Source organism: Gymnogyps californianus, chromosome 3, assembly GCF_018139145.2.
Source record: "Gymnogyps californianus isolate 813 chromosome 3, ASM1813914v2, whole genome shotgun sequence".
Taxonomy (NCBI): domain Eukaryota; kingdom Metazoa; phylum Chordata; class Aves; order Accipitriformes; family Cathartidae; genus Gymnogyps; species Gymnogyps californianus.
In genome coordinates, this window is record NC_059473.1 from 60,924,824 (window position 1) to 60,937,224 (window position 12,401).

General features: G+C 44.5%; 1 protein-coding gene across 3 annotated transcripts in view; it reads left to right on the top strand.

Moving 5' to 3' along the window:
* HIVEP2 (HIVEP zinc finger 2) overlaps positions 1–12,401 on the top strand; it is a 144,139-nt gene that overhangs the window by 36,197 nt on the left and 95,541 nt on the right. For all 3 annotated transcript variants that reach the window (XM_050894969.1, XM_050894971.1, XM_050894970.1), the window contains exon 2: positions 2,156–2,261. The gene's annotated coding sequence lies outside the window, so the exon portion shown is untranslated. The remainder of the gene's footprint in view (positions 1–2,155; positions 2,262–12,401) is intronic.

A 12,401-nucleotide genomic window follows, 5' to 3' on the forward strand; every position in this document is an offset into this window, starting at 1 on the left:
CTGGCAGAACTCCCCAGGCAGGTGAGTGGTTTTCACATGTTCGTGCTCTGAAGCCCCTGTTTGTTAGGTCAAAAGTGCTGCCAGGTTTGCAGTGTTTCAGCCGTACTGTGAGTGCCCGCAGCCAGCTGGTTCGGCTTGCGCCGGGTCCCCAGCCCATCCGGCGGTGCAGCCCTGCCAGCACGCAATTGCTTGGTCCTCCCTATGTCAGCCCACGCATGCACTTACTTACTGGTAGCCCCAAACTGAGTTCACATACGTCAGACCTCCACGAGTTTCCCGGTGAGCCATCTGTTGCTTGAGCAGTCAGAGGTGGCTGTGAGTGAAAGGGAAGGAGCCACTGCTGGGGTTACAGAGTGGAAGTGGGTGAATGAATGAGATGGTGCCTCAGCTAGCGTATTGCAATTGGGCAGCGTAGGAACCCCCCCGGCCCCAGCACAGAGCTAGAGGAGCTGCCTGCCGGCCAGGAGGGATGGGGCTTTCCCCGATGAAAGGGAGCACTGCTGAAATCCTGGCGATGGGACGTGACAGAGCACCGTGCCTTCTGCCAGCTGGGGCTGCCTCTGGGCGCTGTTAGCAGTCACTGCTCCGCTGCCTTGCTCACTACTGCTGGATCCCATGCTGTGGCTCAGCAACTCACCTCAGTGTCTGGCATTTAAGTATGCGTGTATTTAAATATATGTCCTCTACTCTGTGCCGATCCTGTTTTTTTTTCTTGTTTTGGACCACGGAGTATGTTCTTCCTAACGATCTTTACAAAGTTTTACGCTTGTTACTGAGGACCAAATACAGAGTATGAGACACTGACTTGCTTAGGTGGCAGCAAATGAAGACATACATGGTGCTAGTGAACTGCATGACGTTGTGGCTGGCCAATGAAGCCTAATAAAGGCAAGAGCCAAGCCACTTTGGAGGTATGAAGAGTCAAAGAAGCATTAGAGTAATTTAAAAAATGTAAACTGTGGCTAAAATCTAAAAACATCATTTCTTTAAAATTCTTCGTTATTTACCAGACTTCCCTCCTGAAAACCTCTTACCCTAGGATGAGAGCAGGAGGAAGATCAGCTTCTCTTTGGGGAGGCTTGATTTAAAAAGATACGACCCCAACTTTATCTCTGATGTGACCTCTTGTTGCTGTGGGTGTGTCTGTATGTGTGTGTGTCGGTATATTTCTGAGTATCCTGTAAGTCGTATTATTCACATTTTCAAAATAAAGACAACCCAATTAATCTGCCTTTTGCATCAATAACTGTGTTTTATAGCTTTATCCACATCCTCATGCATTGCAGGATGAGTTGATACAATTAACAAGCAAGATGTTCTTAATTCTTGTTTCAAACATTTATGGGGATACACAGTCCAAGCAAGTTTTCTTTATTTAATGCTGTAGACTTTTAGGTTGCCTGAACCTACGTTTGTTTCAATCAGTTGTGATTTTACCATTAGTTTTAGTAAGAAAAAGCTTTTTCAGCTCTTAAATTGGGAAGTTTATTCATTTGCTGCCATGTGTCTTGTCATTGGAGACAATGCTGCTAGTACAAGCTCATTTTCCATATCTGCATTGGTTACCTACAATATATATCAAAATATTTTAAAACAAGCTCACCCATCAAGTGATTTGAAAAGATCGAATGATTATAAATAAGGTGATTGTAGTCACCAATACGAAAGAAATGCTTTCTTAAGACCCCTGATCTCAAGAGAATAGTTCGTGAGGGAGCTCCAATGTTTTGTCTTCTTCTAAACCAGCAATTTTCAATGTTAAAAAACAAAGGAAAAAAGAAAGGTAGAGCCAAACTGGCAATGCACTGGTGAAAGGAATTACGTGCTTGTCAAGGACCCGACAAATGGGAAATCTGAAATTCTGTATCTGTCCGCCAGACAGTTACAGCTTCTGCATTAACATTGAAAACTAGTTTTCATTGCTTTGATAGCATGCCTGAAACCTGGTCTGGAGCAGTGGGCTAAAACAGTTTGGCTACAGAAGGACACTTTTGCTTGCCACTGTGAACAGCAAAATGTGTTTGTAGGTCTGGGAAGAGCACAGACCCTGTTAATGCAGAGGAGGAATATGTGAAAACACACAAATGTATTAGCAGAGCTTGATGTAAACCTCTGAATATGATGAACTTACTATCTGGATTTGTTATGTTTTCAGGTGGGACCCTCTTCTGATATGTGATCTACAGCAAGCTACTTTGAATTGTACGATGACAATGTTATCACTGCCACATCTCTGGGAACCAGTTATTCACAAGTATACGGTATGTGAACATCTGCATCTTACATTAACCATTGCTTGTTGGAACAACACAGAAACAATAACATAAAGGTGCTAAAAGTCATTGAAGTAAATGTTAAGCCACATGTACAATCAATTACACCGAGCCGTTCCAGCAGATGTTTGTCTGCTAGGCCTGGTCTGTATGCAGACTAGTGAACTGTTTTAACTTGAAAATGTATTTATTTGCAGATATTGGTAGAAACATTCTGCCAATACTTCCTTTGGATGAAGTTATACTGGTACAGTAATGATATGTAGATATACAGACTATTATTCTCTTCCTCAAGCAGGAGGGGGTGGTAGCAGTAGCGTGAAGGGTTCTGTACTTTAACTGTATCACTGCACTTAAAGCAGTACTATTTTTGCATTTAGGAAAGGTCTTTAATTGCTTTTCTCCTTCATTCCATTTTCAATTTCTGGTCAATGTAAATTAGATTAATTTCACACACCAGTGAATCCCTAAAGAAGTGTAAATTAACTCCATTTTACCAAACTCAGCCAGATGATGGCAGTTATTCCCTTGATGTTTAGCTTTACATCACCCACTATCTTTGACCAAGATTTCAATAGGAATTAAATCCATATATTGAGCCTTTTTTCCTCACCTTGTATAAGGAATTGGAGACTGAGACCCACATCTAGTGAAGGGAGGCTATTTAATTTATGGTCTATGAGGCCATACTACGAGGTCACTGATAGCTGGCATGTTTTTCTTTTCTACTGTTCTGGCTTGAAATTGTTAACACACGCTCAGGTCCTGTAAACCCATGAGCAAACTGGTTTTATGAGAGTGGTTACATCATTGTTTTATGTTCTGAAGGAGTTTGTAGCACACCACATAACCGTTAGCATGGAGCATCTTCATCTGATTTATGGCCCTGATGCAACTCCCACTGAAGTTGGTGGAAAAACATTTCTTCGTGCTGATGAGAGTTGAATTGCACTGCACGTAACACCTGAGACTTTTGTTTAAGTACTGTTCCCTGCATGGATTTTTTTTTACTCATTAGCCACTTTTTAGAGATTATGTGTTAAAGATGTAAGCATAAAACAGAATTACAAGGAAATGGATTGCCAAAATAACCTAAAAGAGGACTCAATTATTGAAAATGCTTGTCTAGCTTCAAAAGTTATAAAGTGATGAGGAGAGATGACTGCTCCAAAAGTATCTATCTGGGTTTCATGCACTGTGTTTTTATATATAATTTTGAAGACAATGTTTGTCAGAAATGTGAATGATTTGCTGCTATGTCAGTGGTGTGAGAGAGGGAAAGCAAAATAAAAGTCTTACAGGGAGCGGGGAGAGAAATATGCTTCATTGATCAATTTAGTGTGTTTTGGGAAAGCAGTTCACAACTCTGGTGATTTGTGTGCTGAATGGTGAAGAGGTTTCCAAATTTGGCTGGAGTCTGGGTCAGTTTGAAGAGACGCTCCTGGAGGCAACATCTCCCACTGAAGTGAGAGAGCGTTGATCCTGCTTGCACTGGCAGGGCTTCTAGCACGCTTGTGTAGCCACCTTCAGTAATCCCTGCTGGCCAAACACGACCCTTTGCAGACTTTTTCTATGCATTTGTTCAGATGTCTCCTCTATCATCCATATTTAAGCACCTTTTCAGGAGGGATATAGGAATAATAATCTCTGTTGCTCTTGTTTATTCTGAGTTGATTCATTTCTAAACGTTCAGAATTGTTTGTTGATGTATGTTTTTGTAAATAAGTTGTTTTGGTGTGTGTGGGAGCATTGGTAATGGAAAGCTGGTTTGAAGAAGATGAGTTTTACATTCTGCAGGGGCAGAGGTCTGGAAAGGACCCAGCAGGCCAGCTGGTCTGCTTTCCTGCTGTCACAGGTATCTCGTCATGAAAAGCATGAATGCGTCTTGGTTGACATTTTCACTTTTTCGGTGGAATGCAGCTTTTTGCCAGTGGAGGGGACCTCTCAGAGAGCGGAGGGCAGGTGGCGGGGAGACGCTGTTGCCCGAGTGATGACCGCTTGCAGATCTCTGTGTTCCCTGGGCACAAAGAGCAAGCAGCCATCTCGCTGCTGTGCTTTTAATGAGCTGTAGAGCAAGGGATGCTGTGTCTCGCACCTTGTGAGGCTTCTTCTGATACACAGTAATAACCTTCACAGATTTGCCATCTACCCAAATCAAAATGAAATTTCCTTTGACCGATGGATGCAGGAGTCAGAAGGAAGTGAAGGTTTTCGTGTTTGTTTTTCCTTTTGGGTGTTATTTTGGTTTTCCTCTTTTGCCAGTTCTCATATAGGTTTGCAAACATTTCAGAAAACTAATCTGCGGGAGCACAGCTCATAAAAGATCAGCCTGCCAGAGAACGAGGCTCTGCTTATTACAGAAAAGCTTCTGAGACAGTCACAGCTGAAAAGATTGCACACTTCCACAGGAAATTAAATTTGATGTAATATAGTGAAAGAATGACAAAATGGAAAGGGCATATATAACGTATTTGTGATTATTAAGTGGTAGAAAAATGAAAACTTGAGATCCAATAAAGTGCATGTAATTTAGATATGGATGCAAAATTCCCAACAGTTTTTTAAAAATTTGGCCCTCCACTTTCCTTTGCCCTCTCTCGGTGGTGTTATCTCAATGTGGAAAATCATTAATGTCTTGTAATATTATGTCGACTTTGGGGCGTGTTAGATTATAAAGTGTTTAAAACAAGTTTCAGAGCAGTCCTATGGAGTCCAGTTAGGTTGCATTCTTCAGCAGAAGGTGCATACGTGACACCAGACTGGGAATGAGAGGCAAGAGCTTCCTTCTTTGTTTCGTCCTTCTCCCTTGTGGACGTGCAGTGCTGACAGAGGGGGAAGCTCTCCTTCCCCGTCTGCCCGTGCCCCTCGCCGAGGCGCAGTGTGGTGTTCGATGGTGGGTGGAAGTCCCAGCCCAGTCCCAGCCGCCGACTGGAGGCTGGCGTCGCAGGTGTGGCCAGGCTGCAGACCTGCTGGGGACTGATCTGTTGGTACCGAGGTCCTTGCTGCTCGCCCAAGGCACGGGCAGATGGTGTGTCCCCTCTTCCTCTCCTCCTTGGGGTCAGCGTAGGCACCGTGGTGAGCTGGGCTCTCTCCTGGCCAGGTGCTTCATGGCAAAACATAGGTTTTCTTTCAAAGGGGACAGTAATAACTTGCAACATTTTAATGATTTTTTCTATAGGACCTGGTTACCTGCAATGGGAAAGAATAAGCAGGACTCTGGCAGATTTAACTTTATTAACCATCATAAATCCTTTCCCTTTTGACTCTAATCAGTCCCTGGAGTCCTTTTAATGCTCTTGACATTGCACTGGCCTTTCATCACAGCACAATATACATTTTCCTGTAACTAGAAAACTGATGGTGAGAGCCTTACGTAAACCCGAGGTAATGGACGCAGCGATGGGGATGTGTGACTGTCAGACACTTACTGCTGGTGAAAGGAGGAGAAGGAGCTTATTCTGCCAGCACGGCTCTTCCCTTGGCAGAGGGAAGGAGAGGAGACCTGAAGGCGCAGGTGCTCTCAGGGTCTAGCGTGCACTTGCTAGCACCCGGGCACAGGGTACCAGCCGCTTCACTCTGGCCCAGACAGACAGACAGGCAGAGAGACAGCGGTGCTTTTGTGTCTTCTGCTGGCAAGCGGAAGATGATTCTGGGGGCCAAACCCTGCCTCAGAAAGCCCCTCTATGAGCAGTACCCAGCCTACGTCCCCGGAGCAGTGAGCTGCCGGAGCTCGCTAGCGGCTGGCAGGCTGACCCAGCCGCCAGGAGCTGCTGGCCAGGAGGAGGTCGCTTGTGGCACAGGGACCCGGCAAACCTGCTCGGACGGAGGTGCTGGGTGAATGGATCTTTTCTGTGCTGGGGACAACGCTAAAAGGAAGGAGTGTTACCAGGTGGTCGAGGGGCAGGCACCTAAGCAAGAAAAGCCTTCTTCATAAAATAACTACCTGGGTTATTGCCTTTCTGTCCAGCCCATGCACAAAATCCTCCGGAAAGCGAGAGGGGAATTCCCCGGTCGGTAGTCTGTCTGTGTCTCTGCTGTCCAGGAATTCAAGGGATGGAGAAGGCATCCCAAGAATCTGCCCCTGTGTGCAGGGAAGCTAAATTCCCTCTTGTTTTTCCGTATACACAAGTCAGCAAGTTTCTTCAGCAAATGCTTTAATTTTAAGCTTAATACTAAGCAAATATTTAACTTTGGACAAAAAAGCCTCAAGCTGGCTTCAGACCATGGACTGGCTTCCAGCTGTTTCTGCAGGTACGGAGCCAATGTTTACATACACGAATGGTTATTTGTTTGTTTATTTATTTATTTATTTATTTATTATGGTAGTCTTTTTATAGTGAACTTGGATATTTGTGTACCCTGTTTTTGCTTTGAACATAAAAATCTATGTATTTGCAACGTGTGTACAGCCATTTTCAGAAGCTTTGGCAAAAAGCTCAGATCTGCTGAAGATAATCACTGTAGGCTGAACCTTTAGGTGACACAGAGTTGTACTGACTAATTTTTTCTCTAACTGAAGTGCCCAAAGCTGTGCTCACCATTGAAAGCCCACCAGCCTAGGTTAAGAAAAAAAGGTGTGGAAAGATCTGGTGCCTGCAGGAGCTTTATACTGTAATTTGGTTGTCCGGCCAAATGGGTACAAAAGAATATTCAGAAGGAGCATCAAAAGCGTTAGCAATAAATACGTTAACAAGGTTTCAAAAATCTACTTAAATCCTTCCTTGATATATAATACTTTGCTGTATCCACATATATTTCATATATGTATGCTTTCTCCAGCCCTCGTCTCAGCTGCTGCATGCCTGCAAACAGCCTCTTATTAAAAAGGGGAAGTCCGTAGTCTTGTGGACCTTTTATAATGTGCTCAGCGTGTGAGCTATTGACTTCACGAAGACAAGAATAGCTATGTCAAATGTGTTTCATTTGCATGTGGCAAGATAGAAAAAGCAAACTCTGTGTGAAGACGAGCAGACAAGAAAGACACCGAATGCCTTAAATACTAAGGGAGTTAATGCTATGCAGTGATTTTGCTTCTGTTATAGGAAGTGTAAGAACAGTATGCTTCCTGGCGTACATCACCATCTAAACTGCAAAAGGTTTCAGTTCCATGGCAACACGAAGAGCCCGATTGTGCTGAAGGTGTATGTATTAATGCATTCAGAGTGAGGGGTTGGGAGTGAGCTGGGGAAAAATAAAACATGCTGAATGTTTCCCATTTATTTATTTACATATAAAGTAAAGCCTTTGTTCTTAGAAAATCAGAACTGACGTGAATACACCCCACCCCCCCCAGTTCTCTCCGATTCTTTTTTACATGTGTTTTTCTCAGGCAAAAAGCAAATGAAGAGGCTGTTTTGTTGGGGTTTTTTTATAAGACTGTAAGTGCAGCAGGACTTGAATGTTGCAAGAAAATGCTATTAATTCCTGAGACTGTTGTATATCCCTGGAGAGAAAGACTTGGGGGGGAGGTTCCAAGATGTACTGCTTTACAGAGCAGCGTGAAGCAGTGTTTGGGTTTTTTTATTATTATTATTATTATTATTTTCCTTGATCTTTTTGATCTGCCCTCTTTCTGCCTTTCTCTACATCCACCTTCAGTTTCCCCCACCTCCCCTGGCTGAGGAGCAGGAAATAAGACTGAGCTCTGTTTCCTGACATCCAAAGAAATATAAAAGTATGAGGAAATGGCGTATTTTGTTTTGCCAGCCGACTCAGATTCGCAGACCCACACTAGGAGGGCACCTGCTCCCAGACAGGGTCAGGAGTCACCCTCTGGAGCAACCGGGCAATTGGCCAGGGAATAACCGAGAGCTGATCATTACGTGAATTTTGTTTGATCTGCTCGGTTGGCTGTGTGAATGTAGGGTGGGGGATTGTGACAAATGTATTTTGCTCAGGGTGAAGAACTACCTAAGGCTGATCCTGCCAGCTGTGCTGATGGGTGGATGAATTGCAGATTTCCAAAGTTTAAAGTCAGGCTGGGTGGTGGGGGAACCTCCAGATGTTGGTATTTCTGAGGCTAACAGCAGTGCTAATCTGGCATGGTAAAGCTGACAGAAACTGGCAAGTTAAACTGGATTTACAGCTGCTTTGCATTGCTAAAACAGGCAAAGCAGCCAGAACATATCAGTGGATCTGGCCTGTAGATTTCAGCGAGGTTTCTCTGTTTAACTGGGTAGAGAATATAGCTCTGCAGTTGGAAGTTGGTCAGCTGCTCTCCTCTTACTGTGCCAGGAGGAATAAAATTTGTCTCTCTCTTATCTGTATCCTTTTTTTTTTTTTGACTAGCAACAGGAATATATTTTTTCTTAAAAACAAGGTTTGCTTTCATTGAAGTGGGAACCCTGTCTTTGAGATTTTACTTGGGGGAAATTTGTCCCTGTTCAGGAGACCAGTGCAACATGGGTAAATCTTTTCTAAGGGAATAAATAGAATTGAAATTATTAAATGACCCTGTCTTGGCATTCTACAAAGGGGTGCATTTCACCCTCGAGGCAGTAGAACTGCAAAGTAAGGTGTCATTTTTAAACAGCCACTTTCTGAGGGAGAGCAGCACTAGTAAGCCTGAGCCACTTGCTAATGCTGCATTTGACACTCTCCCAAATTTGTTGTTGTTGTGGCTTCTAGTTTCTGCACAGCCCCCCAAAACAAAAAAAAAAAACAGACGTAGCTCATTAAATACTAGCATATGCTTCCCAAATTACGTGGCACCTTCATTTTCCTGACTTTTGACAAAGGGACTGTGCATACAACCCTGAATGAAGAGGAGGATCACTCCAGCCAAAAGCGTAGTAAAGGAGGTGAAGGATTCCTGTGTAGGTGTCCCAACCTGGTATAACCCTCCAAACAGGCTAGCTGCTGTTTGCAAGCACCTTCCCAGTGGAGCACCTCATTCAGCTTGGCAGGAAGGATGAAGAGAAAGCACCAAGAGGAACATCAAAGAAAGGAGAAAAGGAGGAGAGAAATCAAGGACAGGAAGAGTGAGGAAATGGAGCAAAAGCAGAAGGAGGAGCAGAGAAACAACAGGGGGCTGGGAAGAGTACAACACAGGAAAGAGATGATGCTCTGGTGCCAATGAGGGAAAAGTTGTTTTTCAGATGTAATGTAGACAAAGGAAAAAAAAAAAAAAAGAGCAAGAAAATTAAAATACATGAAGTGGGAGAGGGATATCAGAGTGGTGAAGAATTCAGATTGACACAAACAGAAAAAATACAGAAAACACATGGATTAATTTCATACACTGGTCCAGCCAATTTTAAATAGTAGCTGCTAAGTTTGTAGCATCAAAGGCTTGTGACATTCTGCATGTGGAGGTTTTGGGGCTGGTGGGGAGCAGCGGGGCCACATCGGGAGGCTGCTGCAGGCACCAGAGTGGGTGGTTGGAAGCAGATGTCTTCTGTGAACCTTCGCTGGAAGCCTAAAGCCAGTATGAATATCCCCGAGGAAAATTGCCCATCCTGCATTTGAAGACTGGCAGTCAGAAAAACGTGTCCGGTTCTGTCTGAAGGTATCTGAGGAAGGGCTGTTGCCATGCAGGCAAGGATAAGGGCTCCCTCTAGATTCCTCTTCTTCCACTTACTCAAGCTTCCTAGGCTACCAGAAATAAACAGCTTGAATGGAAATTTTAGTTCTGGCTGTGAAAAGAAGCTTTTGAATGAATTCTACATCAAATAATGAATGTCTTCTTTCCTCCTCCTCTCCACCTACCTTGTTCCTAAACATTAACTTTTCATGTCACTTGAGCTAAGTTCAGTGTCAGACTCACCAGATCCTGCTGAAAAATACACCCCTCTTTTGTGGCAAGCCGGAGAAGATGAGAGGCTTGTGGTGTTTTTCCTTCTCAATCTCTGCTCCGCTGGGAGAAGCAGCTAAGGCCGTGTGAAGCTGTCTCCTTCCCACTCTTCTAAACTTTGCTCCTAAAAATGTTTCTCCCTCAACAGCTTTGCTGTTCCTCTGAAGGAGGCATGGCTTGGCCCACTTAGTGCCATTGTTTGCCAGGGGATGTTTTCTCAGATTGCAGTGACTTTCATCATGATAGCAGGCTGAAGAAGATTGTTGTGGAATAAGTCATGGGCACCACTAGCTGTGCCATTTGAAAATTGTTACTTAAGCATGAAAGAGAAGAAAAGGATCAGGAATTACGAGATTTAAACCCTGCCTGAAGCCCCAGACCTCCAAATCATTTCTGCCGTTTCTGCTTCCTGTTTTCTAAATGCTTGGACTGTACTTGTGTTATATTTTTAAACTTTCCTCCAGAACAGCAAAGGTGAGAAATACCCTTTCTCTGAAATAGTTGTTTTGTGGGCAGCGGTACCAGTATGTGTTCTCACGTGGCCCTTTCCCCCCCAGGACTTCTCACCCACCTCCTTTATGTTGCTGCCAGCAGGCAGGAGGCTGTGGGCTGCCCGGCCAGGCTGAGGCCGCACACCCCTGCTCGCCGCCAAGGTGGCTGTGCAACACCTGAGGGCTGAGCTCGGGGCATTGGTCTGGCTTTCCTCCTCAGAGCCAGCTACCAATTTTCTTGAGACTTGTGAGAATGAAATTACTGAAATTGAGTGAAATTTGTTGTCTCGGAGAGAAGATAGGAATGACTGCAGAGGTGGAGAAACATGCATTCAGATAGTGGGTTTGTTGTACAGGAAGGGGAATGGTTCTCACTGGGCAGACGTGTCTGAAATACTCTGCAGTATGTGGTAGTATTTATGACAACGATGAATGCTTTTATGGTAAAAGCATGGGGACTTGAGCTTACCTGGAGACCTTAATAATTTTTCCTGCTATAGAGAAAGCAAGTGGTGAAGAGGCACAAGAAGGAAATGTTGGTGAAAACAGACCTTTTGACAGTGAGCACAGTCTTGCTGCCTTTGGTGGAGTGAATAGGGACGTTCCTGTATCACACTGTAGTTACGCAGAGATGTGCTGATACTTGCTTATTTTAATCAGTGCTGAAAAACATAAGCAAAAAATTGAATATGGCTTTGGGGTGCTGTAATACAAGGCTGAATCACCTGAAATCAAAGCCAGTTCGAGGTAGAAATACGACGGCTGATGTCTCTGTAACCCCAAATCTCTCAACCTGTACCTAAATTTACTTTTCAGATGTTAGAGAAAAATCGCCCTTTCCACAGATGCCGTGCAAGCAGGGCAGCCATTTCTGCACGACAGGCTGCACACATTTTTCCCTTCCCTCACGTTGGTGTCCAGTCTAGCAAGTAGGAATCAGATTTTACCCTCAGTGTTTGTTTCAGGCCCTGTGAGTCTTTAATTCTTTTCCAGCAGCAAAACAATTATTTTTGATAGACACACTAGTTGTTTGTTAATTTGTTTATAATCAGTTTTCCAAGAGGTTGCTTTGATGTGGGAGGAACTGAATTCTTTGGGTGCAAATGCTCGCTGCTGACTCTCTTCTTAGTCATTAAGAGATGTTTTTCACATTAAGGCGCCTTTACTTTTAAGGGAAAATGTCAAGCATCTTCTGATACCAGACATACAAAATGTGTGGTTGCCTAAACAGAAACCACTTGCTGAGCTGCAGCACGTGAGGGCAGGAATGGCCAAGACCAGCCCAAGCCTTCGCCAGCCTCCTGGAGAGAGGCCGAACAGCCCCCCGTCCCCTCTGGCTGCTCTGCTGCTGCAGCCACCTGCACCAGCCCCCAGGACCTGAGACCCCACGGATGCTGGTTCCAGCTACCGACCTACATCCCTGCCAATATGCCTCCACACTAAAAGATGTCACTGTTCTTTTCCAAAAAGAATGTGTCTTTTTTTTCCGTTCACTTGCCACCTTTTTGTATTTTCCAACTGCAGCTCTTTTAAGGCTCCCTGCCTCTGCAGTTCTTGCCTTTGTATAGGTTATTTTTGGAAACTGGGGAACCAGGAGGAGGGATGAAATTTAGGGGAGTTAACTGCAGTAGAAGTAGAAAGCTCTTTCCCTTGGTGTGCTCTTTCTTCCCTCTCCTTTCTTCTCATGACCTCCGTGGTCTGACTCCATCACATCGCTCGTTCCAGGGCAAGCCGTAGCCGACGCTCTTTGTGCCCAGCAAGCAACTTCTTCCTGCGCGGAGGCGTGCCGGTTCACAAGCTGTGCTCACCGCTTCCTCCCTGCAGCGGCCACCGTTTCTCTTCTGC